General features: G+C 42.1%; 1 protein-coding gene across 1 annotated transcript in view; it reads right to left on the bottom strand.

Annotated features, from left to right (window-relative positions):
• The window catches only part of DAB1 (DAB adaptor protein 1), a 644,236-nt gene that overhangs the window by 576,567 nt on the left and 42,619 nt on the right, over positions 1–25,050 (bottom strand). The window contains exons 8-10 of the mRNA XM_081011790.1: positions 12,857–12,949; positions 12,289–12,447; positions 9,076–9,174 (exon numbers count right to left, since the gene is read on the bottom strand). The gene's annotated coding sequence lies outside the window, so the exon portion shown is untranslated. The remainder of the gene's footprint in view (positions 1–9,075; positions 9,175–12,288; positions 12,448–12,856; positions 12,950–25,050) is intronic.

The following is a 25,050-nucleotide window of genomic DNA, read 5'->3' on the forward strand; positions in this document are numbered from 1 at the left end:
CACATGAAACCTGACCTTTCCTACTCCCCACCCACATGCACACACACTGTAGTGGGACCTCTTCAGTTTATCAGTTTGCCTCCAAAACAAAGGTCTGACACTATTGCATTGCCATTAGTCCAGGTGATGATAATGGAGGAAAGGGTTCCTTTGGTGAGTATTCTCTCCTCCATTGATGTTCATAATAGAATTTTACAAACGTGTACTATGGGGCTGAGGAAGATGTTGGGGCAGCTACAGGCTTGAGGGAACCTTCAACAGAGTGCCTTCTAAGAAGCACTTCTAGAAATGCAGTTATCAGTCTATAGCTGATAGCAAGCTTTATAGGAAATTAAAATGGCATCTCCTAGAAACTACTATGAGCATATATAGATAAATAGCCCATAAGATAGGTCTGTTTTTGGTCAATGGAGTGAGATATTTGACTATACTACTTACACTTTTGAAGGGAAAAAATACTAGGCCATAGGCAGCAGAGCACACAGAGGGATGAAATATGAGACTCCAGCAAGATTGGATCTCGTATTGAGGTGGACCTCTGAGGTAGAACTCACAAGAGAGACAAAGCAGAACTCCAGCAAGATTGGATCTCGTATTGAGGTGGACCTCTGAGGTAGAACTCACAAGAGAGACAAAGCAGAACTGAGAAAGAAAGAGCATATAAACCTAGCATAGGAAAGTCAGTCTGGAGGTAGAATTCATTGTAGACTGGGCTTTCAATGAAATCTATCCAGAGAAGGCAGCAGCAGGATACAGAACAATATTAAGTAGAATGTCATGAACTGGCAGGACGATAGGGAGGCAGAAGTGAATCCCAGTGAGGGGTGTAGCCAGGCCTGGGATACACTGAGGCAAGCTGGGGGTGGGGAGGGAGAGATTGGTGTAGGAAGTACTCACGACTTGATGGAGGAGGATGAGGGATGGGGCAAGTCAGTGCACAGGAACTAAAGAAGCAGAACCGATCACCAGAGCCAGGGGGGCCCCTGTCTCCATAAACACAGCAAGCTCTGAGGTGTAGGGAGCAGCAGGAGGGACATTCTAGGAGGCTGAGGCTGGCAAGGGACTACAGCCCAGCCCACTAGCTGGCCAGGTGGGGCTCGCTAGCTCTGGAAGGAGAGGTATGATTCCTCAGCTGGAGCAGTCTCAGAACAGGTGAGGGTCATATGCCTCATCAAGCCCAGCATCAGCAGAACTGAGGTGCTGTGTTTGCTCAACTGCCCATGTTGGTTGGACCATGCCTTGAATATTCCAGGGTGCTCTTGGGGAATGTGTGTGTGCAGGACTGACTTCTTGGATCAGCTGCAGAGGTAGGAACCTGGCCTCACTGGACTTTAGATTTTGGACCTGTTAGCCTGCCAGACTGTGTGGTAGCATCTGCTATGTGATCATGAGACTCCAGTGGGACTTGCTGCCAGGTACCCTGTGGTTCAGGACATAGAATGGGAGGTAGGAACTTTGACAGAAGCTCTGGGGGTCTTCTAGGGAGGCACCCAATTGGGGTCATAATCCAACTATTGTCCATAAAGTCCAAGGCCTGTTCCAGTATTTTTAGCCAGGCCAATAGATTATTGAATAGGAGAAAGGGACCAGGGTGGACTTCTCCTTTCTTTGCTCTGTAGCTTTGACCATTCAACACAATAGGCACCAATGTGCCAACTGGATAACTTCAGTTCAAGTAGCATATTACATGTCCCAGGGCAGACTAACCATAATAGCCATAGCTGACCAAGAAACTATGGAATATCTGTGCTATGCTTTTGGGCCTGCATTCCATTTCGTGGTAGTTTTCAAGTAGAAAATGCTGATCAGATCTCTGTGAAATCTCATATTTGCCATGGCCTTCAAATTGTGCTGTTAAAATGGAGAAACTCTGATAAAAGAATAATACAATATGTGGAATGTTTGATTAAAAAGAGGCAATGGAACTTTTTTCAATGTGTATTCAGTGTGATGAAGAACAGAAGGAGTAGAAGTTGAATTCTGTAAATAAATTTAACACAGTAAATAAAAATTATCTTGCAAATACAATTTGCTATTGTTTTTCTTTTCTGTTTAACTTGCAAAGACCCATGTTAGTGTGGTATGGAAGAGAACTTAAGGCTTGGGTCGAAACAAAATAAAAAAATTCCTTCCAGTAGCACCTTAGAGACCAACTAAGTTTGTTATTGGTATGAGCTTTTGTGTGCATGCACAGTTCTTCAAAGGCTTGGGTGTCACTACTCTTAAGAATTCTAGAAAGGATGGTGCTGACATCCCAGACAATGGGGCTGCCAATTGTTGCAGGTCAAATGGTCCTTTAGGAGCCATAAGCTGGCAAACATAACCAATCCTTATGGAAATATTTGTACATATTGACTATGTGATCACGGCAATGGGTTGGATGCTGATTAAGGCTGCAGTCCTAATGCCTCTTACCTGGGAGTAAGTCCAATAGAACTCAATAGGAGTTTCCTCTTGAGAAGACATGGCTAGGATTGCTCAGTAAGTAAGTTGAAATCAATAGGACTTAAATGAAGTTGTGATAAATTTGTCTCATTGGTTTTAGTAGGATCTAAGGTCAACAAACTTAGTCTAGATCCAACTTATATTTCCATGCCCTATGTGTGTGCAGAGCATTGTTAAAGGAGGTATTCTACATATAAAAGTAAACACAGAATAAGTTATTATATTTTTTTCTATGTTATTAATAAAGAAATACAGTCTAATCAATGGTGTAGATAGATACAGTATGATCGCTGGTGTTATGCTGGTATTGTTAAGACAGCTCAGAAGGTAGATAAACTTAAAGCAGATTCCCACACACCTTGCATGTTCAATACAAGCTTGAGCGATAGTGGCACATAAGGAAATGCAGAGTGATAGCAGAAGCATCCTAGAGCTCACCAGAATGAGGGTGAGCAGGGGCCCCAGTCCCCAACCCAGAGCTCCCTGACCTCATACCACCCACCCCATCTGTCATGGACTGGCTGGATGCAGAGGTGGCAGGCACCAGCTGGGGAACCCCCAGGGGGAAGAAGGCTCAGAGCTGGGGGACTAGTGTTGGGGTGAGGATGAGTAATCAGAGGGAAAAGAGGTGGCATTCTGAACCCTGCAACATGAAGCCCCTGGAACCCCTCGAGTCTTGAACTGTTCAGAAATTTGGGTGATGTGCAACATTATGTAACTTAATATTGTAGGCTCCCTTGAGCATGGTTTTAACCAGGCATAGGCAAACTCGGCCCTCCAGGTGTTTTGGGAATACATTTCCCATCATTCCTGACCACTGGTCCTGTTAGCTAGGGATCCTGGGAGTTGTAGGCCAAAAACATCTGGAGGGCTGCAGGTTGGGGATGCCTGGTTTTAACTATGGAAAGGTGGGAAACAAAAAAATGATGCATGTATGTAAATGTTTGAAATAAATACAGTAAAGCCCCAAGGAACCTAAAAGCTTGTTTTTACTAACCAATGACTATGCATTCTGTCACACTAATTAGAATTAGAACATTAACTTTATCTAAGCATAGACTAGAGTTATTTTATTCTTTTAAGCCCCACCTGGTTGTGGAGGCCAGAAAGTAGAAGAGACATACCTTTCAACTAGTGCAATGTTGCTTTAGATGTTTTTTTTGCAGTGTGACCTGTGTTATCTGACACTGGATTTCTGCTCTTAAGGAACAAAGGATAAATAAAGCTGTCAAGTGCCTTATTGATTACATGTGATTAAGGTATACTTTGCTGCCCTTCTTGTCTTTTGTCTTTTCCATTCGGTTTCTTTTTGGTGCTTTGGGTTCGATTGGGCAGTGACGACTTTGCCCATGAGATACCATATCATGCTATCACATTTTTGGAAGATTTCTGTAAGTCTGTATGGAACTATTGCTAGAGTCAGGTGGACTTCCAATCCATCTCTTCCTTCTTCTTTTTTTAGAAAGAAAATAAACCATCAGTATATACATATGGAAGTAACATGTTTCCTCCATTATCTCCAATCTGTTTCTTAAACCTGTTGAGCCACCCAAGACCAAAGCAGTCTACCTACCCAGCACTAAAGAATTTGCTGTAAGTTAAGATCATACAGTAAAGTTTACTAAAGTGTGTGTACATATACACACTGACATTCTGTTGGTTCATACAGAAGAGTGAACATCTATTTAATTGTTAGATCAGCACCTGCCATTTTAAAAAGATACCAAGAGAAGTGAAGAATGGTGATGGTCAAAGTGTGACTCCTGAATCAGATTTAGTTTCCTGTAAATTTTAAGCACTGAAGTACTGGGTGTGTACATGAGAGAGAGATACCTCACTATGCCTAGCTCTCTTGCTGTTTGCTCCACCCAGTCCTCGCTGTGTGAAATGTGAGTGCATGAGATAGTTTATATTGCAGGCCTGAAGACCACACACGAGGGAGCTCAAAGCAACCTCCTAATCTTGCTGTGCCTCTGTAACCTCTAACAGTGCCTCTCTGAGCCTGTTGGGAGCTGCCCATGTCACAAACAGCTGGGCAGACAAAGGGGAGAAGCCTCAAGAGGAGATGCTGCAGCGGCAGCAGAGCTGCAGTGCATGGCTGCGGTGATGAACTGATTACACTCCTTGCAAAGCAGGCCAACTCTGAAATGGAAATAAGCGAGAGGCGTCTTGTCTCATCCAGCAGCTAGGGTCAGCATCACTTCTAGACAAGGAAATGTGAGAGATGCATACTGGCTGTTTTCTGCAAGTATTATACTGCTCTCCTCTGAAGCCCATTTCATTGCTTCTGCGAAAAGGTGGTGGCTGTTAAGAGAACATTCAAGCATTTTGTCTATAAACTTCACATATCAGCATCCTTTTCCTTCCCCATCTCAGGTGCCCATCTGCAAAGGTGCTTTCATGCCTATGTTTTCAAATGTCAGTAGCTTATGCCCAAGTTCAGCAGTAAAATGCTTCACATCTCCACTTTCCTCACTGCCACTTCTACAGTAAACAAATCTGGTCTTCCTTGATTTGTCTCCCGGCAAAGAATGAAAGTGCTTGATCACTGTTCCATATTCGCTTGCTTAGATTAAAGCAGTGTGGCTGACACCATTTTCGATAAGGACACACTACCCAGCTACTTCTGACAAGGGAGCAGAAGTAGTTACATTCTACTTCCAAGCCATTCACAATGATTTTCCAGCCAGCCTAAGGGCCATAGCAGTAAACAAACTGCTGGATCTTAGAGCAGAAAGGGAACTCTCAGTTACCCCTGGTCAAGGGTAAACCTATAGCATTGAGAGCGCATTTAGTATTAGTTCAAACAATTCAGTACACACATCACACTTTTAAAGCACATTCAAAGCACACACACACACACACACACAAGCACACACAACAGTTTCCTAGGAACTTGTTAAAGATGCTGGGAATTGTAGCTCTGTTAGAAGTAAACTACAGTTCCCAGGCTTCTTGGGGGAGGGGAGAAATGTGCTATGAATGTGCTTTAAAGGTATAGCATGTAGGTAGGCAAAGGATCAGTGACAAAAGATCAGTGTGAATGTACCCTTTATTTTCTGAATACAGTGGTACCTCAGGTTAAGTACTTAATTCGTTCTGGAGGTCCGTACTTAACCTGAAACTGTTCTTAACCTGAAGCACCACTTTAGCTAATGGGGCCTCCTGCTGCTGCTGCGCCACCGCCATGCGATTTCTGTTCTCATCCTGAAGCAAAGTTCTTAACCCGAGGTACTATTTCTGGGTTAGCGGAGTCTGTAACCTGAAGTGTATGTAACCCGAGGTACCACTGTACAAACCCATCTTATGGATATTTCAGATGAATTGGGCCAGTGATGTTGTTTATTGTTTACAGAATTCTTATTTAGACAAAATGAGATACACATTTCTATCCTTTTAGTTGGGTACCTTGTAATGCCATCAGCACTACTAAGTCACATATTACAGCATGCTTCATTTATCATCAGGCACTGAAAGCAAAATTTATTATTAATGGTGCTTCACATTGGTTGATCATCCACAGAAATGTAGACCTGCAAAACTATTGTAACTTAAATAACCCAAAAACTCTTCCTCCATCTCAACCAGCCACTCTACTGCTGAACCCAGTGATGCTTTGGGACTCATAACAAAAGTCCCTTTGTGATCACTAGTCAAAAACAAAGAATTATCAGTATATACTTGTAGACTGCCATGTTAAGTGGTATAAACATATGCAAAACAAAACAGCATCAAAAGTCAGAGAAACCTCCAAGGGAGGTGAACTTCAATGCCAGACATAGAGTAAACAAATGGAATTATTTACAGTATAACATTATCATGTGAAATTATATTTTATTCATTATTTAATCACACACTGAGCCTGCCCCATTGATTGTACTAGGAGGTGTAGCCATTTTGTTTTGTCTTTAATCTGCAGTGTACATATGCAAATACTTTGGGTTTATTTAAAATTATTTGTATAGAGCCAGAATGTTAGCTGTCTCCACAGGACATTTTACCCAACACACCTTTACACTTTACAGAAGGGCAAGGATTTATAGGTTGCAAATATCATTTTGTAATGAAATGATCTAGCAGGCATGGGTGCGTTCCATCTGAATGTCCTCTTAATAGCAGGCAGGCCTCCCTCCCACTTCCTTAGCTATACTGTACACAAATAAATCCATTTAAATAAGCTCAGTCCGTTCAGTGGCACGGCATACATTAATTCCTGCACAAACATTTACTGACCAGATCCGAGCTCAATGAGAAATGGAACAAAAAGCAAATAGCAAATTCACCAGCAAGGATACTATAAAAACTTACCACAAAAATAACCACAAAGAACCATTAAATATCCAACCACTTTTTATAACCATTCTGCTTATGTTGCAAGTTTTGTAAACAATAGCAAGATAGGCAGTGAGAAGGAAGACTTTGGCCAGCAGGAAACATTTTTGCATGTGGAAGAACTCATATTGCAATGCCAAAAAATGCATGGATAGAGCATGCATGTCAGAAAGGCATTGCAGTTAAACATTCTAATCCTGACAACTTCACACATCAGCTTGCCAGCATGTGTGTCTTCCTTTCTATATCCTTATTTTTGTACAGGAGATGTTGACAGAAAACAATAATAAAGTAAGAACTTCCATCAGTGCCAGACCTATTGTTGTTGCATTAAGGGAGGCATCCAAAGCCCTGACTAGGAACAGTGGGATGGAATGGAGTCACCACTGCATCTGAAGCCCTACTGCATGTGCCAGCCAGGAAAGAAGAGTTGGTGGTCATTTGATTCCCTTTCTGGCTGCATCAGCTGCATGCTGATGTAGTAGACGGCCTCAAATTAGGTCCAACACCAGTAAATGGACCAATCTTGGATCCATATGATCCAATGGCAGCCTTCCTCTACCCCCATCCTTCCCCTGTAATGCCCCATTTACAGCCCTGATGATGGCTATTGCCTGTGGGAGCACCATCAGTGGTAGTGTGTGTTCCATCACACTTTCAGCAACTACAGCAAGGCCCTTCACCAGTGTTTAGTCCCACTGCAGAGGAGCCCAGAGGGACTCAGAGGAGGGACATCTCTGATTCATCCTATCCTCCCCACAACAGTGCAGATAAGGGTTTAGGATTGCTTTGCACCAGTGAATGGTGAGTGGGTATGGGTAGTCCATACTGAAGTCTTTGCTCAGTCATGATGTCAATTTAGGCTAATTGGGTTGCTTTGGAATATGTTGTTTGTTTATAGCCTACTCGTGCAGGCATAATTCAGGAAAAGCTACTCATGGCTGTGTCCCATTGAAATCAGTGGAATGCTAAATCAAACATGACTGCAAGCTCATCAGGACTTCCAGTATTTTATGTGTGATGGACTAGTCTGACTGAGCTGCACCTCTTGACGAGTTTTGACAGGACTTGCTTCCATGTGGTTGCTTGTCACTCAAACTGAATGGCACTGATAAGACTCAAACCCTAAGACAAATATGGTCTGTGAAATGTCATTGGAGGTCTATCACAAATCTGGAATGCTAAATCAGGCTTCGCCACCTGGTAATTCCATACCTACTGTTACTCTGTTCCCCGTGTTAAGAGAGTAGGATTGTCACAAACATTTACCTTTCTTGGAAGTGGGAAAGATGAAGGATGTTTCAGCCTAACTAATTAAGATGGGGGGGTTGGGGGGGAGAGTCCTAAAGAAATTGTAATGCATTGAAATCCTTGGAAGTTAAGGACTAGTGAGACCTTGCAGAACTTCATAACAGGTGCTCAGAAAACATGCAGGATTTCTTTCTAAGTCCCAGGCTAGTTGACCACACAGTCATTTTCTCCAACTGGTGGTGAGGCCTTTGGGGTAAAGGAACACTTCTAAGGAAATATATGGGGTATGGTGTTTCCTGTGCTATTCTTCGGCACATTTCCATCTGTAGAGAGGCATGCCAGGTAAAGCAGTTTTGTTGCTGATTCCTATCTCTATTTCTGCTGATGGCATATTTTGCTGTAACGTCCCCACTGGAACAATTACATGCATGATCTCCTTCCCATTCTACTCTATTGCCCTCCTCTAATAAAAATGTTTGTAAATATTAATTGTCTCAGAATGAACAAAGATTTTCAGTTGGCACTTGTGAAGGGTGAGCTTTGTCGTCGTCGTCGTCCCCCCCCCCCCCATTTTGTTTTCCATTGGAAGAATAAGCAGATCATCTTTAATACCTATAAGTCTACAAGTTATATTCAAAAAGCCATATTTTTGCACATTATGGGAAAGTAAATCCTCAGCAGATAATATTCTAACCCTCTTTGATCCCATGTCACCATCTTTGCCTGTAGGAAAATGAAAACAATATTAGCTTCATTTACTGTAGATGCTTCTTCCTGTGACCATTTAGATTTGCCTAATTACTCGCTCCTCCCTTCCTTCTTCCTGGGCAGGTGGAGCAACATCTGTGAACATAAGATGGATGCTGTCAGTAACAAATGACTCCTTGTGATCAGTTCACGTTTTCCTTAGTGCTCCTTGCACAGATCAGAACTGAATACAAAGTAAGAGAAACATTAATTAGTGCCCATCCAACAGCAACTTGACAGGGCTATGATTTAGCTATAAATACGTCTGTTGAATTGCAATTCAATATTTGAGTTCCTTACTTTTCTTTCATTGTACCAAATTGATTGGGGAGAATAATAAAGTCTCGTCGAAGGATGTGGAGAGCAGGGGGAATAATGAAGCCTCTTTTCCTGTCACTCCTACATTTTTAAAAAAGAAAAGGAATCTCTTGACTGTGACTGTCATGACATCATCTACTGACATACAAATTGCTTAGTGATTTGAAAAGAAAGACATATTTGTAAACAAGCCACCTACTTGATACTTCGATTCATAAAGATAAGACATAGGCTATTCATTTTCCTTGAAAAAATCTAAATAAACATTTTCACTATGTCAGCTCTCCTGTAATGTTAGAATATTAGAACAATCCTTATACAGTATATATGCATGAATGTGGGTAGATACTACCATGAAGACACATGGCACTTTGCACAGGTTTAAAAGCAAAAACACACACCCCAAAACCCAACAACAATAAAAATGAACAATTTCCTACTCGAGGAACTTGGGAAACTTGTCTGCTGTTGAAAACCCTATAGCTTGGCTAAGGCTTTAGCAACAGATTCACCCTAGTTTCTAGTAAACAACAAATAGGTGTTGTGCAAAGAAGAAGAGAGGGAGAGTGGTTTCCATCTTCCATACCAGGGCTAACCAACTGATGAGGTGAGGTAAGGCAGTCGCCACAGGTGGCAGACCCAGCCTCCTCCATGCCTGCCCATGGCCTCCTCATCTACGCTGGCCTGACACCTTAGCCTCCTCCAAACTGCCCATTACCACCATGCCCTCAGTGTTGGGGGAGGCTGTGGGGGCAGAGGCAGGGATGTGCTGTGGAAGAACAGGAGTCGACAGCCAGCGGTGGAGGAAGCTGCTCGGGCACCTGGGGCGGCACGCCCAGACACAGGGCAAGCTGCCCATAGGGGTGGGGTGCACTGCAGGGCCTCCAGAGTCTGCCTGCCTGCCTCCCACTCAGTCACCCTACGGCTAAGGGAGAGGCAGTGGGCGGAACATTTGGGCAGTGCGGAGCCTGTGTGCGCCCAAGCCACCATGTCTCTCCCAGGAGAGACGCGTGGCTCGGGTGCGCTGCAGGCCCTGCGGTGAGTGCCGCCCGGCATTTTGTCACCCCCCTCAGTGGTGACACCCGGGGTGGACCACACCCACCACCCACCCCTTCCTCCTCCCCTGTCAACACCATAGGGGGCAACATTTTCTGTTTTCCTGAAGTGGCTAAACATCCTGGGCTGGCCCTGTTCTGCACTATTGAAAGCAAGGACACAAACAAACATAACATTTAAGTGTAGTAGAAGTGCTTTTGAACATACATCCACAAGATGCTAATGCATTCATTTTCAGAGCAGAGAATGTCACTTCGTTTCTTAAAATGTATAGACCGTTTTTCAAACAAAATGCTTCCCAAAGCATTTTACAGAAATAGACACCAAGAAATAAAGCATAATACACTTTTAAAACCAATAGAAGCCTCCTGGTGCTGCTGGCATGGAGCGGACACTGTCACCATCTTTAAGTCTCTTTTACTTAAGGGCCAGAATGAGGGACAACCTTGATTTGAAACATTCCTTAGCATAGCTAAATCTTTATGAAATATACATTAAATTGAGCTCCTACTGTTCATTCAAGCGCATAAGTTCATCTCTGACTTCACTGCTGATTATGCCCACTGCTTAAGTGTCATGCTGAATGTTTTCTGTCCGCTTTGAAGCCATTTTGCACCACTTTGGGCCCATTTTGCACCACTTTGGGCTTCCATGCTGCAAGTAGGCAACTAGAGCGAGAACACTTGTACAGCAGCAAAGCTCATTAAGTTTTTGTCAGTTTTGTCACTTGAGAAAAAGTGCTTTAGACCTTGGTTTGCTTGAAACCTCCTAGATCTCAGATTACTTTTTTCTGCTTAGAAGAGATGGTGGGGCTGCACAAGATAGCTTCCTATTCTAACTACAGTAAAGGAATTTCCCTCTGTTTGACAGGCAAGATGTTGTTTTACACTTGGAAAGAAACACAACACAGTAACATGAGAAGCTCTGTATTTCCCCTATTTCTTGTGCACATGCAACCTTATCTGTAAGTTAAAACTTTGTTAACTCTCTTGGCTAACAACACATGATACTAATTGCGTCACTTGCTATGTTTTGTTTTCTATTCAGTTACAGCCATGACCACAACAATGTTCACTGGAAACACAGTGCATCAGAAGGGGAGGTTACACACAAACACACACAGAAGTTGAGATCAAAACTCTTATTTGACACACTGTATTTAGGCCTAGGGGAGAAAACAGTCCTATACATTGTGATCATGAGGAAAGGAAAGGTTAAACCTTATTTTCCTAATGAACATTGCCCCTTATGCCTGTAATTAAGGTGGAGGAGCACAATACCACATTTGCAAGTGATACCATTAATATAATGTGTAGCTAGACCTATGGACTAAAACATGTTGAAATGGCATTTGTAAATGCATTCAATTAGAACGAATTATGGATAATGGGCTTGATGTGAAGAATAATGGGCACATCTCATCCTGAGTGGAACAGGACATTTTAGACGTTGCTGCATGCAAATTTTACACTGTTGCACCTTAAAATTATTTTCCAGTACCTCACACCCTGTATGGTGAATATTGTCAAGCTAAAAGAAAGTTCACCAGGATAAACATGTGTTCACAACAGATAATGTTTTATTAGAAGCAAGCAAAAGGCAACTCAGCGAGTTGTCCTTGTGTCTAGCTGTTTCCAGACATATGATGTAAATTCTTAAACTGCCTTTTGGAATCTGCCACCTTTAAACTTCAAACACGTTTATTAATATTTTAAAGTCCAATGAAGCTTAACTTTGAAATTCTGTGAGATCAAAATGGCTGGTGGTGAAGGAGTACTTTGCTCTATATTTATATATCTTTTCTTTTATCTTTTGGAGTTTATGGTAGCTACCGATTTTCCCTGCATCTTTTATCTAAATTAAAAATGGTTTGACAAAGATAATCATTCACTTTCTCAGTCAAAGCTTGCCTAAATATATGCAAAATATCTGGGATTGGATAATAAATGTTTGTCCAATTCTAACAATGGCCCACTGCATAATCAAAAGACACTACTAGAATCTCCATGTTGGATATTCTTATCTAGCATCCATGCTTTCAATGCAACAATCTTTGTCAATAGAGATGGTAACAGATATCTCCATCTGGGGGTCCCAATACATTTTCAGGAGAGTTACACTTTAGGAGGCAAAACCAACCTGGTGTCTCATTTTTAGGATCCCCAGCTTTGTTTTTCAGTTATATGACAATGAGAAAAGATAACAATAGCAGATTATCTCCATTGTGATGCTCTTCACAGTGCCATTTAGAATTCTTAGAGTGGATGGGAGTGATCCAACAGACATTGTGTGCTTGGACTGGATAAAGAAGAAAAAGCAGAAAGTATAAATAAATCAACAGTTCTCAAAGTTGAGGCATGTAAGAAGTGGGATCTGTACAAGGACTGGGGTTTTTAAACTTGTTCATAAATAATCTAGAGTTAGAGATAAACAGTGAGATGATCAAGTTTGCTGAAGACCCCCCAAATTGTTCAGCATGGTAAAAACCAAGAAGAATCACAAGGAACTCCAAAAGGTTCTTTCCAAAGTGAGGGAATGGCAATTATTCTTTGAAAATTATTTAGTGACTGCAGTTAGTGCAGAACACAGTTTCCAGAATAATGTAAACCAGATAATGGGACCATAGACCACCTATTCTGGCCCAGGGGCACTGGCTGCTCATATATTTACAGGCCCAATTCAAAAAAATGGTCTTATAAAGCCTTACACTGAGCCTCTTGGGCTTGCTGATCAGGAGGTCGACAGTTCGAATCTGCGTGATGGGGTGAGCTCCCGTTGCTCTGTCCCAGCTTCTGCCAACCTAGCAGTTCAAAAACACACCAGTGAAAGTAGATAAACAGGTACCATTGTGGTGGGAAGGTAAACGGCATTTCCATGTGCTCTGGTTCCGTCACTGTGTTCTGCTGAAATAGAAGAAGTTTAGTCACATAACCCAGAAAGCTGTCTGTGAATGAATGGCAGCTCCCTCAGCCTGAAGTGAGTTGAGCACCTCACCCCATAGCCACCTGTGACTGGACTTAACCATCCAGGCATCATTTACCTTTTACCTTTACCTACCTGACAGAACATCTCTCCCACCTTCAACCTCCTCAATTGTGTTTCAATTTTTTGTGTACTTTATATTTTCTGTAAGTCGCCTCGGGCGTTTATTGAAAAAGGCGACTAAGAAATTTAATAAGGAATGATAAATGTTCACACACAAAACCTGCTGACTCCTACTGGAAGCATTAAAAGGAAACACACAGTGTCTGAAACTTTCAGTGAAAATTCATTTCTTCGTGCCAAGCAAGCAGCAACGAGAATTCTCTTGGGGGAGCTAAACCAATCCGACTGCAAGCACTTTGTTTCTGGCTCCATCACGCCTAATGTCCATAAAAGATCAAGGTTTGCCTTCAGAAGAAAAGCACTTTCAGATTCTGTCCTTGTTACTATGGCAGCTTCACAAAACCAGTTGCACATGGAACATTGTGCTGAATTGTTCTCTTTACTCAAATCGTATTTGGAATAAGGTTAAGAATCAACAGTTATAGGGGCAATTAAGCTGTCAATTAGTGGAGTTTCTTTTCTTTTGCAGAGCATTAAAAGGGGGGGAGAGAGAAGAGAACTGTTTAAGTTTCCTCTGAGTCTCAACTGTGTGAACACTAAATTATGTGCAGTCTATAAAGACCTTTTAGAACAAAGACTCGAAGCGGCCCTTATAAATAATTTAAATGATTTAGATAATTAGATTAGAATGCAATATACTTGTTATCTTTTTTCAATAATTTCAGACATGACTGCATGCTGTAATGGTGCAGTTAATGTCATTTTTTTTTAAGCTGGAATGGAGCTGTAGTCTAAGCATTGCTAGCAGTGAGGTGATGAAACGCCTGTAGTAACAAAGTTATCTGAATTTCTCAGTTGTCCAAATATAGCATTCAGATCTCCTTGCCCAGCCTTCCCACTGTGAGCCACCATGGCAACAGCATGGGGTAGGGGTTTCGAACACCACCACCCAGACACAAACATTGAAGGAATGTGTGAGGGATGTCTTAGGGGTATTCAGGCTAACCCTATTTCCTCCATATCCAGCAGCCATACCCCACCTCACTGCATCAACACATTCAGCATACAAAGTAAGAGGCTCCATTGTACTCCCAAAGTATGCATGCAGCGTTCATAAGAAGACCCCTGCTAGATAACACCAAATGCCTATTTTTTTCAGCATCCCATTTCCCCCAGTTACCAACCAGGTGGCTATGAGAACCCCACAACCAGAAAATGTGAGGGCAATCCCTCTCTTCTGTTTTTCCCCAGCAGCAAGTATTATTCAGGGGCATACTAAGGACTAGATGAGGTATATTGGGAAGGTTCTGCTTTGGGGTGATTAAGTTGTTTTCCCATACCTGTTGCTATGCAATTCTCCTAGCTTCACATAGGGTCAACTGCCTTCCATCTCCTAGTCTATCATCAATTCCTTTCAACACCAAGACTTCCAACCATGACAGCGTGCTAAGATGTGTGGCTCTTTTGTACTGCTAGCATCCATTCACGAATTACCCAGATCATTTTATTTGTAACCCTAAGCCAGAGTGAAGCTTACATTTCCAGAGATGAAGGATGATAGAGGCAATCTGCTGCACCACATAGTCACTTTCTGAGGGAGAAAAATGCACAAAAACCATTTGAAAAGTCACCACATGCAAAGTGATTTAGACACATTCCTGAGTCGGAACAGGAATCCTTTGTGCACAATAGCTGGCTGGGTGCTCCCTTCTGGAAAACCTCCAGAGAAGCTTGCAGTAATACAGCTGGGATGTTGCAAATACATGGATAAGCCATCCAACATCCATTTGCGAGAGGTGCTAATGCAGAGTTACACTGTTCTGAGGTAATCAAATGTCAGCCTGGCAAAAGCTCTGATGTGATCATTAAAAGATGGGCAATGTTCCACAAGTACTCCCAGGATCTCTATCCCTTGGAACTGGGAATAAGTGCATATCGGTTGGAAAGAAAAGAGCAAATAAACTTGCATTTTTAAATCTCTCTGGTCCCCATGGTCTTTAGGAAGGAAGAGTTGGATTCAGCCTTGTTTACACATACCTCATAACGGTTTTGATCAGAAGGTTTGTACATTCAAGGTCACTTCGCAAATGAGTTCCTAGGCATTGTTTTAAATTGCTTATGCTGTTTCAGTAGTTTACTTAGATGGTTGGGCTGGTATAGGAAGCATTAAGAAGCATTTCAGCTCTAAAAACATTAGATATTGGCTTTATTTTGGTGTGGGTTTTGTGTGTCTGTGATAATGATTGTAAGTGGCCTCGAGAAAACTTATGTTTTGAAAGGTGACATTTAGAAACAAATAAAATGCTGTTACAAGAAACACAAAAGATAATGTCAACCATAAATGGCCTGCTTCTGATCCCTACAAATTCTGTATTGATACTTTTTTGTAATTGATTCATGAGCTGGATAATGTCATGATTTTAATTGGTGGGTTTACGCTGTATTTTAATGTGTTTTTATATACCACCCTGAGAACTTTTGTTGAAGGACAGTCTGAAAATATTAATGATGAAGATAATAACAATAATTAAACAAGCTATCATAAATTGTTGCACACATAGGCAAAATAAGCACTTGCCCAGACATAACCTTGAATATATTAGTCTAGGGAAAATATACATGTGAATAATTTCTGATAATATTGGTTGCATAGAAGCAAAACAGATAAATGAAGAAACATCAGTGTAGTAACTTAAGTAATAACTACCTAAAATGGAACCATCAGTTTCAATGGAACCATCCATGGGCTCATTCATTTCAGCAGAGGGATAACCAGGAGCTGCCCTCTACTTATGTGGTATAGACTTAACATTTTCAGTTGCTTATTTTTAAATATATATATATATTTCTCAGGCTGTAAAGTTTTTTCTATATATCAGTTACATAAGATGTGAGACATTAGTGTTGTATACAGAAGAAGGTCAGGGAAGGAAAAGAGGGAATGTGAGAAGGGGGAGAAGTGGTAAACATATTCTTAGTGTGTATGTGGGGTTTTTATATCAGCGTCATTTGGGTAGGTTCTCTTTCTGTTTGTCTATTATATTCCCTTGGTAGTGAGAGAGGTTGAGTGGGGGACCCCCAGAGTGGGTTGGTTTTTTTTAGTTGGTTGCCGTGAGATTGAGTGGTGTTTTTTGGGGGGGGGTTCCAGTTCCTTATGTAACAAGGAAACAGTTAATTATTTGTCCAAAGATGGAAATGACTAATGGAGCTCTTTATTCTTTATTCTTCCACAAGGCAAAATGACTTTTACTCTGCTATATCCAGAATAAGAGACATGCACTATCATGAGCCATTTCTCATAGCTTACATTAATGCTTTCATATAGCTCAGCATTTGCACTTAATCAGCTGTGTAGCAGGACTAGATACTAAGAGCTCCCTTATACTAAGCACATAGGTGTAAATTGATTTCCCCTTAGTCACTGCCACCCGTGGAAAATTGTTACCAATTTTTGTTCATAATCAACACATACCGCATAGGAGAAATCCCTTCTCCTTTTGAAAAATTTGAAGAACAATGACAATTCCCTGCCAATTAGCTCAAGGTAAGAAGAAAGACCTCAGGAAAGCAAGAGACAGGTGCTATTATGGTAGATACACTTCCAGTTAAAATTTGTCAGGTATTGGATAATCTGTTCTGCAACTCGACTTTACCAGCGAGCATCGCTCAGCTACAGTAGCTCAAATGGGAATGGTAATAAGTGCTAAATGAAACCTGACACCACATCATCGGACAATAGCACTTCCCTTAGCATGTTTCCATTATGTTTCAAACCCTGATGACCTATTCTGCAAGAAGGTCAGAGCCTAGACAAAAGATGGCAAGGCAGAGCCTCAGGAACTATTATTTTCCAGTAAGGCTTCTTTGAAAATTATTGAGAGTTGCTGATGGAGTGACAGAAGGTGCTGGCTGGACCAAAGGTGGCCACATAGCCAGCAAATCTCACTTGAGCAATAGCATCAACAAGGGCACAGGAGCACGAAAAGTGAAAATTAGAGAGAAAGCAAGAAAGAGAGCATCTAAATCAACAATGCCTTGCAAAAGAGAGTTCAACAATAAATAGATTGAGGCGAAGAGAAGACACCTAACACAACAACAGACATTTCCCCCTTCCCTCATAAATCCAGGTGCTAAAATCTAAAATAGCCCATGGTATGAGCCACTTCTTGGTGACTCAGGAAGGAAAAAACTGATATATAGAAGCTTTGCAGCTCCCAAGAAGATGGTAGAAGATACAGGTAGACCTTTTGAAAAATGGTGAGGGCTGGTTTTATGGTTGATATAAGTTCCAAATTGTAAGTGTCAAGGAACAGTGACACCCAGTACAGTGACACCCAGTAACCTGTCATCAATTTTCAGGAGTTGTATTTCTAAATTTCTGCAAGGTGCTCTTCTCTTGCTCAGACTGACTTAAGCAAGGCCTGCAGCTGCTGGGATCTGTTATGCCCTGCTGTAAACAAAGAGAAAAGGAATTAGCAGTTCACTGCAGCATCCAACAATCTGTTCCAAGGAAAGATCTGTTGAAACTCAACTAATGCCTCCCACTGCTCCACTGAGATGACCCACCATAGCAGTTAAAGGCTTAAATCCACATCTAAAAACTGTGAATAAGGGAAGACTGCATACTGCAGAGTTTTCCACAGCTTCCAGCCTATAATCTTGCCTTCAAAAATATTATCCGTAGAGCAACAGAAGACTCAGAAATACAACACGTTAAACCCCCCAGATGGCAAGCAATAGTTAACAGCCACAAGAAAGAAAAAACTTACCTTAGAGAAAAGGTAAAGCTTACGGGCGGGACGCGGGTGGTGCTGTGGGTAAAACCTCAGTGCCTAGGACTTGCCGATCGCATGGTCAGCGGTTCGAATCCCCGCAGCGGGGTGAGCTCCCGTCTTTCGGTCCCAGCTCCTGCCCACCTAGCAGTTCAAAAGCACCCCTAAGGGCAAGTAGATAAATAGGTACCGCTTTCTAGCAGGAAGGTAAACGGCGTTTCCGTGTGCTGCGCTGGTGCTGGCTCGCCAGAGCAGCTTTGTCACGCTGGCCACGTGACCCGGAAGTGTCTCCGGACAGCGCTGGCCCCCGGCCTCTTAAGTGAGATGGGCGCACAACCCTAGAGTCGGACACGACTGGCCCGTACGGGCAGGGGTACCTTTACCTTTACCTTTAAAGCTTACGTAGCCATAGTTAAACCCACAAAATGAAATAGAAGTGACTAGCTAGCCATACATATGAAAATGGAACAATATTGAGCAAATCCCAGGTTGGTATTTTGGCATTTACCGTATTTTTCCGTGTATAAGACTAGGTTTTTTTTACCAAAAAATTCGGTTTAAAATCGGGGCTCGTCTTATACACGGGTAGTGCTGAGGCATGTTTTCTTAATTTGGAGTCCCCAAAAATAGGGGGCGTCTTATACATGGGAGTGTCTTATAGACGAAAAAATACGGTACATTCACAAAAATAAGGTGTGTGTTTTTCTACAATGAAAGCAACAACATTATCTACACCCAAGTAGTCACAACCATCCTTAAGCATGCAGTCACATAGACTTAATAGTTTATACTTGTATGTTTAGCATTCACGAATAAACATCTCTGTACCAGATTTTCAGCAATAAGCATCTTTATGTCTCATTTACAAGACCTTTTCCCAATCACAGACCAGGGATCCTGTAATGTACCGGAAAACAGGCACAAACACACAAACTGCACACTTAAGAACTTGTTTAATTATATATTTAAATTGTTCCCTTTCATCATTACCACCAATGGCCAGGTTTGCTCATTTGTAGAGCAAGGCGTCTTTTCAGACTTTTTAGAGAATTGATTCAATTCAAAATTGGTCATTTATTCTCTGTCTTCTGGGTTGATACTTTTATGATGTTTCAGTGATTCCATTGTATACCACCATTATATATATATTTAATGATGTGGAGTACCATAAATAATAAATATATTGTGTGGTATATCCAAAGTACAAACAAATAGCACGGCTTCCTTTCAAAAGAAAAACTGGATTCAGAATTATTAGATGCTTTGGGAGACAGGCTTTCAGGCGTTAATGTGTGTGTGCCTATGTGCTAATTCATGCTGCGTAGTCCAGCTACAAACAAGACACACACACACACAAACAAATTGTTCAATTAAGGTCAAAAAGGAAAGAGCCTGAAATGGCTCCATGGCAAAGCGCCCAAAAAATCTGGCACACACATCATTTTGTAGAATGCCTTTTTTATTATCAGACATTTTGGTGCCTGAAGTAGAAAATCCAAATCGCAATCCCATGGTGCTAAATTTGATAGATAGCTGCATTCCTTAACACTCTGGCACAACTAGGAATGCCTCATAACTGAAAACAGTTGCTTATTTTATTGGTTTCAAGTTGTAATGCAAATAAAACAACACTTACAGCCATAGACCTGCTTCTGTCATGTGCCAGAAGGTTTGTCAAGAGTCAATGTGGCCCTCAGGCCATGCACCCATAGTTTGTACCCTCCCTCTAGCTGCTCATAAGAATATTCCCTCTCCCTTCCCATAATCCTCCACACACCCCACTCTGTTTTAGAGGATGGGGAGCAGGGATTGTGGGAAATTGTCCCCTTTCATTCCATCTTCAGATCTTTTCCATCAGCAGAGCAACACCAACTGGATTCCACCCTATGCTTTGTATTCTTTTTCACCTTCCTCACGACTGAGGAATTACCTCTTCTCTTTCTACTGTATTTCCTTCATCTGGTTTTGTAAACAGCTGAATTCCTTAACACTCTGTAATGAGTAGGAATATCTCGTAGCTGAAAACAGTAATTTATTTTATTGATTTCATGTGGTAATGCAGTGTTTGTAAAATTGTTCTTTGCTTATACACAGCACTACAGGCTATTTTTGAGGGAACAAAGGCAGAGCCCTTCCAGTGAATCAGAGTGTCTTGATTAAATTATAAGGAGTTTCCTCTCAGGTTCCAGTAATAGAAGAACTAACTTCTCACAAGAGGGCACTCCTGCTAAAAAGAATTGTTCTTCTTCTGCTTCACTGGGCAAATTGAAGTGGCTACCTGAGGCAGCAGAGGCAGCAATAAGATGTTGGAGGACAGAGCCACAGGGCTTGACCTGCATCTCATAAAGTCACATATACACAATATATTTAAAACAGTTTTATGCCACTTTAATAGTAATGGCTCCCCCCCCCTAATAATAATAATAATAATAATAATAATAATAATAATGGATCTATAATTTGTTAAGGGTGCTAGGAGAGCTACAAAGTGGTATAGGCTGCTTTAACTGTATGGTGTGGGTGTGAGCTGCTCATAGGTTTGGTATAAGGCACTGGGTTGTATCCAAAGTAGTGCTAAGCGACTCATTCCACCAACAAAAGGATTTCTGCTTGTGCAATGGAACTTTCCTCCCTCTCCACCTCTGTGTCTCCTCTAAATCTATTCTTAGGGGTTCCCCCAGCTCTCTGTAGCAGACTTCATGAGGATGCAGGGTAAACAGGGGGAGGAGAAAGGATGGGAAGTACCATTGTACAAGTGTAAATTCATGAATTAATGGAATAAATGCATGGAGTACATTCCATTGTCCCCTCACCACCACTGAAGCAGCATTCCAGTCTGGCCAGCACCTTTACATGGAATGGGAGAGGCTGCCATTTTTTCTAACACTTCAGGCAGCAATCTGTCTTGAGCTGGCTTTATATAGCAGAGCCACTCTGTGCTCCTTCCCCCATACAGCAAGATAACAAGCTATTATTTGAAGGTGGAGAAATGCACAGTCATGGGAGTGAGGCAAAAGCGATTCTATAAATATTTGGAAATTTTTATTCTCTGCAATTGTTACTTTTTGCCATCCCTGAATTCTTTTTAAAGTAAGAAATGAACCTGTGTTGGCATTGTTCCAGTATAGTACATGTAGGAGGGAGTAAATAAATACAAGAAAAACATAAAACGGAGTAGGGCCTGAAACACACACTACTATTCTGAGTATTATAAACAGGGACATGTTTCTATGAATGTGGAGAACAGGGAGAAATCATATTTAATATCTATGTGGACTGCCTGCCATCCATCTGCTTTGGCAGGTGCATTATTTCTAGTTCCAGGGCTCATCGTGATGAATTCTGGTTCTTGTTTTCCTTTTGTTGTTGCTCCTGGGACACACACACACCCTGCAAAAGAAATTTGCTGTACCCAACCAACTAGCATTCCTAATGCAAAAAAGGCTCGAGTTGGAACACTCCATCCTGAATTCAAACCTTTTACTTTCCATTCAACTCAGTTGGAAAACACAACAACAAACAAGTCTTCAAGGTATTTTAGAACAGATTTCTTAAACAATGTTGACTTCTCCAATCTGGTAAAGGAAATCCAATTTGTATTTAGATTCTAAAAGCATGGCTCATACAGTGGTGCCTCGCAAGACGAAATTAATTTGTTCCGCGAGTTTTTTCGTCTTGCGAGTTTTTTCGTCTTGCGAAGCACGGTTTCAATTTTTTCAAAAAAATCTTCAAAAACCTCAAAAAAGGCTACCACACTATGAGTTGCTCCCCGAAGTCAAGTCGCAACTGCACCTCTTCAAGCAATGCACCCTGTATTACTGTAACGGTTTTAAGAAAAAGGAAACAAACTTGCAAGACGTTTCCGTCTTGCGAAGCAAGCCCATAGGGAAATTCGTCTCGCGAAGCAACTAAAAAAATGAAAAACTCTTTCGTCTTCCGAGTTTTTCGTCTTGAGAGGCATTCGTCTTGCAAGGTACCACTGTATCTGAAAAAAAGTATTTAATGTCTGTAGTAGCCATATACCTGGGGTGCTCAACATAGCGCCCATGGGCACCATAGCACCTTCAGAAAACCCTCTTGGCATCTGCAAAAACCTCCTGCCACTCCTAATTTCTTCTGGGAGACTGCCTTCTTTTGTTATTTCACCAGTTTCTTTTCTGAAGCAGGTCTATTGTGATGCCCATGACAGCTTCTTGGATTTCCAGATCTACCCCAGCACCAAAACCATTGGGAACCCTACTGTAAACAATACCTTTCGCTGCAAATCTGTGGGGCTGCACATGTTTCTAATCACCACCAGCACTCCCCAAAAATGGACTGTGTATGCATTTATAGGGCTGTAAACTGGCTGAATAATTTCTAGATCTATAGCCCTGTTAGCTGCCTACCAAGTAGGTCCCCCCCCACAAAAAAAACTAACTTTAGTGATTGGCCATGGAATAAATCATCACTTGAGCAGCAGCAACATAATTGGATTGGAATAAAAAGGATGTGCAAGAGGAACATATGGGTTGTAAACATCAATTTACTATTGATGTTGTAATCTTGAATAAAGCACAAGTGACAGAAGTCCCACTGAGTTCAATGGGACTTAGTCCCAGGTAAGTGTGCATAGGAGGATTGCAGTATAACTTCCTGCTGTGAAAGATATATTGTGCCTAATATGTGTTCCAAATGTTAATTCCTTGCCATGTTTTCGAGAGCTTGGTATATTAAAAGGATAGAACCTTGCTACATCCTATTCCTCAAAACAGATTACACTTCCATACACCCTTCCTGTTAAAATCATTGCAAATCAGTTTTTCAGCAAGTGATACAGTGCATCATTTTAGTGCCGGTGGGCTGACCCACATGTCCTATAACAGATCTGAAGTGGTTTTCAGGCACGGAATGATCTTTGATCATTCTTCCGCTTATCTTAAATTGGCTGCAAGACACCAATTTAACAAAGGAGAAATAATATAGCAGAAAACCGAGAGCAGCATGAAACGTCAACCGCAACCATCTGCTTTTCAACTTTCTTCAGAATGCTTTTAATTCTATTTGCTATTAGATGAGTATATGTGGCAGGGGGACAGGGAACCTGCAGCTCAACGGATGTTGCTGGGCTACATCTTCCATCATTCCTGACCACTAGCCATGCTGGCTGCAGCTGATGGAAATATTAGTCAGGTCACTGAATGCCACCCTTTCCCCATCATTCTAAATATACAGCTCAGTGCACAGATATAAAATGCTAGAAATTAATTTTCAAAAGGTTATTCTGATGTACACTTTGGATACTTTCTTTGTTTAACTTAATTTTGAATCCTTACAAACCAATCAACAGAACAGTAAGCAGAATACACAACCAATCTGAGGTCCTAAGCAACTTCCTTGTGTTTATAGACATTGAATAATAAACAGCAAATACATAAACAAATTTTCCAATGTCTATTATATAGCGTTTTCTAGTGGTTTTCCTGAATGGGCAGCCCATACAGTTTGGGAGGGGTTAAAACAAGGTTCACTTCTTCTCCCCAACTGTTTTGTGGACAATTGCATGAAGACACAATACATGAGAAAGGTGTTCCTAGCCAAATTACAGATAAATAGCTCTGAAATCACTTCAAAGGTCCCTGTTTCAGTTTGGAGTGCTTCATAGAGCCTGCTTGGCTTAGATATGCCTGGAGTCTGTCTGGAGCAGCCTGGAACAGGCTTCCATAAAATTTGCAGGACCATTGCTTTCCAGAGAAAATGTATTCTGTTATACATGCTGGGAGCTGGGGAAGTGCAGACAGAGACCTCAGTCGTGACCTCAGAAGCTGGACATTCATACTTCCCAAAGCAACAAAATGAGGAGGAAATTTAGGTTGGTCCACTCATGGGGAGACTATACTCTTGACACCTCCTGCTAGGTTCTCCCAGCCTGAGAACAAAGCTGTCCCACCTTCCTCAGTGTGATGGCCTGGTATTCGGATTCAGAAGCTGAACCTGAGGAATCCCAGCCTACACAGGATCCCCTGCCTCCAGAACCAGCTGAGCCGGGGTTGGGGCATGACCCTGAAGGGTCCTCACCTGTGCTGGATCCTCAGGGGCAGGCACCAGCTGAGTCTGCTCTGACTCCTGAGGCGATGGAGGACCCACTGCCTGCAGGTGCTCCACTCTCAGCCCCCTCAGAGGAAGCTGGGGTTGCCTCTGGGTCCGATAACCCTCCAGCCTCTCCTGAGCTGCAGAGGCTCAGGGCAGAGAGGCGGAGGGAACTTAGTTCCCGCAGGAGGAGTGCTCACCTCCAGGCCAGGAGAGGCAAGTCACCTGAGGATTGGGGCCGCCCTATGCCTCGGGGCAGATAAAAGCCAGCCAGCCCCAGTCCCAAGTTGCGGGAGCAACGTTGATGGTGGTCAGTTCCTGCCTGAACCCTGCCCTGCACCCAGCTTCGACTTTTATGGACTGCCTTCATATTGCTTCATCGACCACGGACAGGACTTGGAACTTGCCTCTTGTTTAACCCCCGGGACCAGCACACTCAGCTCAGAGGACAAGTCCTGAAATAACTTCCCCATCCTTTTCCCAGCATAGAAATTTACACTGGCAGAATCAAAGGGCCCTTTAAATAAACTTGGCCATTTCTGCAAACAGGTGGGGCCACTTGCTGGATAGACCATGCAAACCCTACATAAGGCCTCAGGTGTTCCTAGCTCTCGGCAGTGACATTAAGAAGAATTTAATGTAGCTTTGTCAGCACACACTTGCCTGATAGAATAATATCTCCTAAAGCTCAGCCAGCAGGGACAGCTAGGAGCTGCCCAAGGTCTTGACCTGCTTAGAGAGACTGTACTTTGATTGGACTTGACCTGTTCATTGCTTCCACATTCCCTGCAAGTCCTGAGCCCCAGCAGAACAGCATAGCCTCTTTGAGCTCACCACAGAAAGATGACAAATCGTGATAACATCCCATATCCTACAGCCATAACAACACCTTCGTTTTCCCATTCTGATTAAAATGTATGCTTAGACCAAGTTGTGGATTTCAACAGGCTCTCACATATATTAAGACTGCTAGTGAGCAAACAAGGTAGGACTTAACATGGTGAAGAAAATCCGA

Source organism: Podarcis pityusensis (genome assembly GCF_964106645.2).
Source record: "Podarcis pityusensis genome assembly, chromosome: 6".
In the NCBI taxonomy this organism is placed as follows: domain Eukaryota; kingdom Metazoa; phylum Chordata; class Lepidosauria; order Squamata; family Lacertidae; genus Podarcis; species Podarcis pityusensis.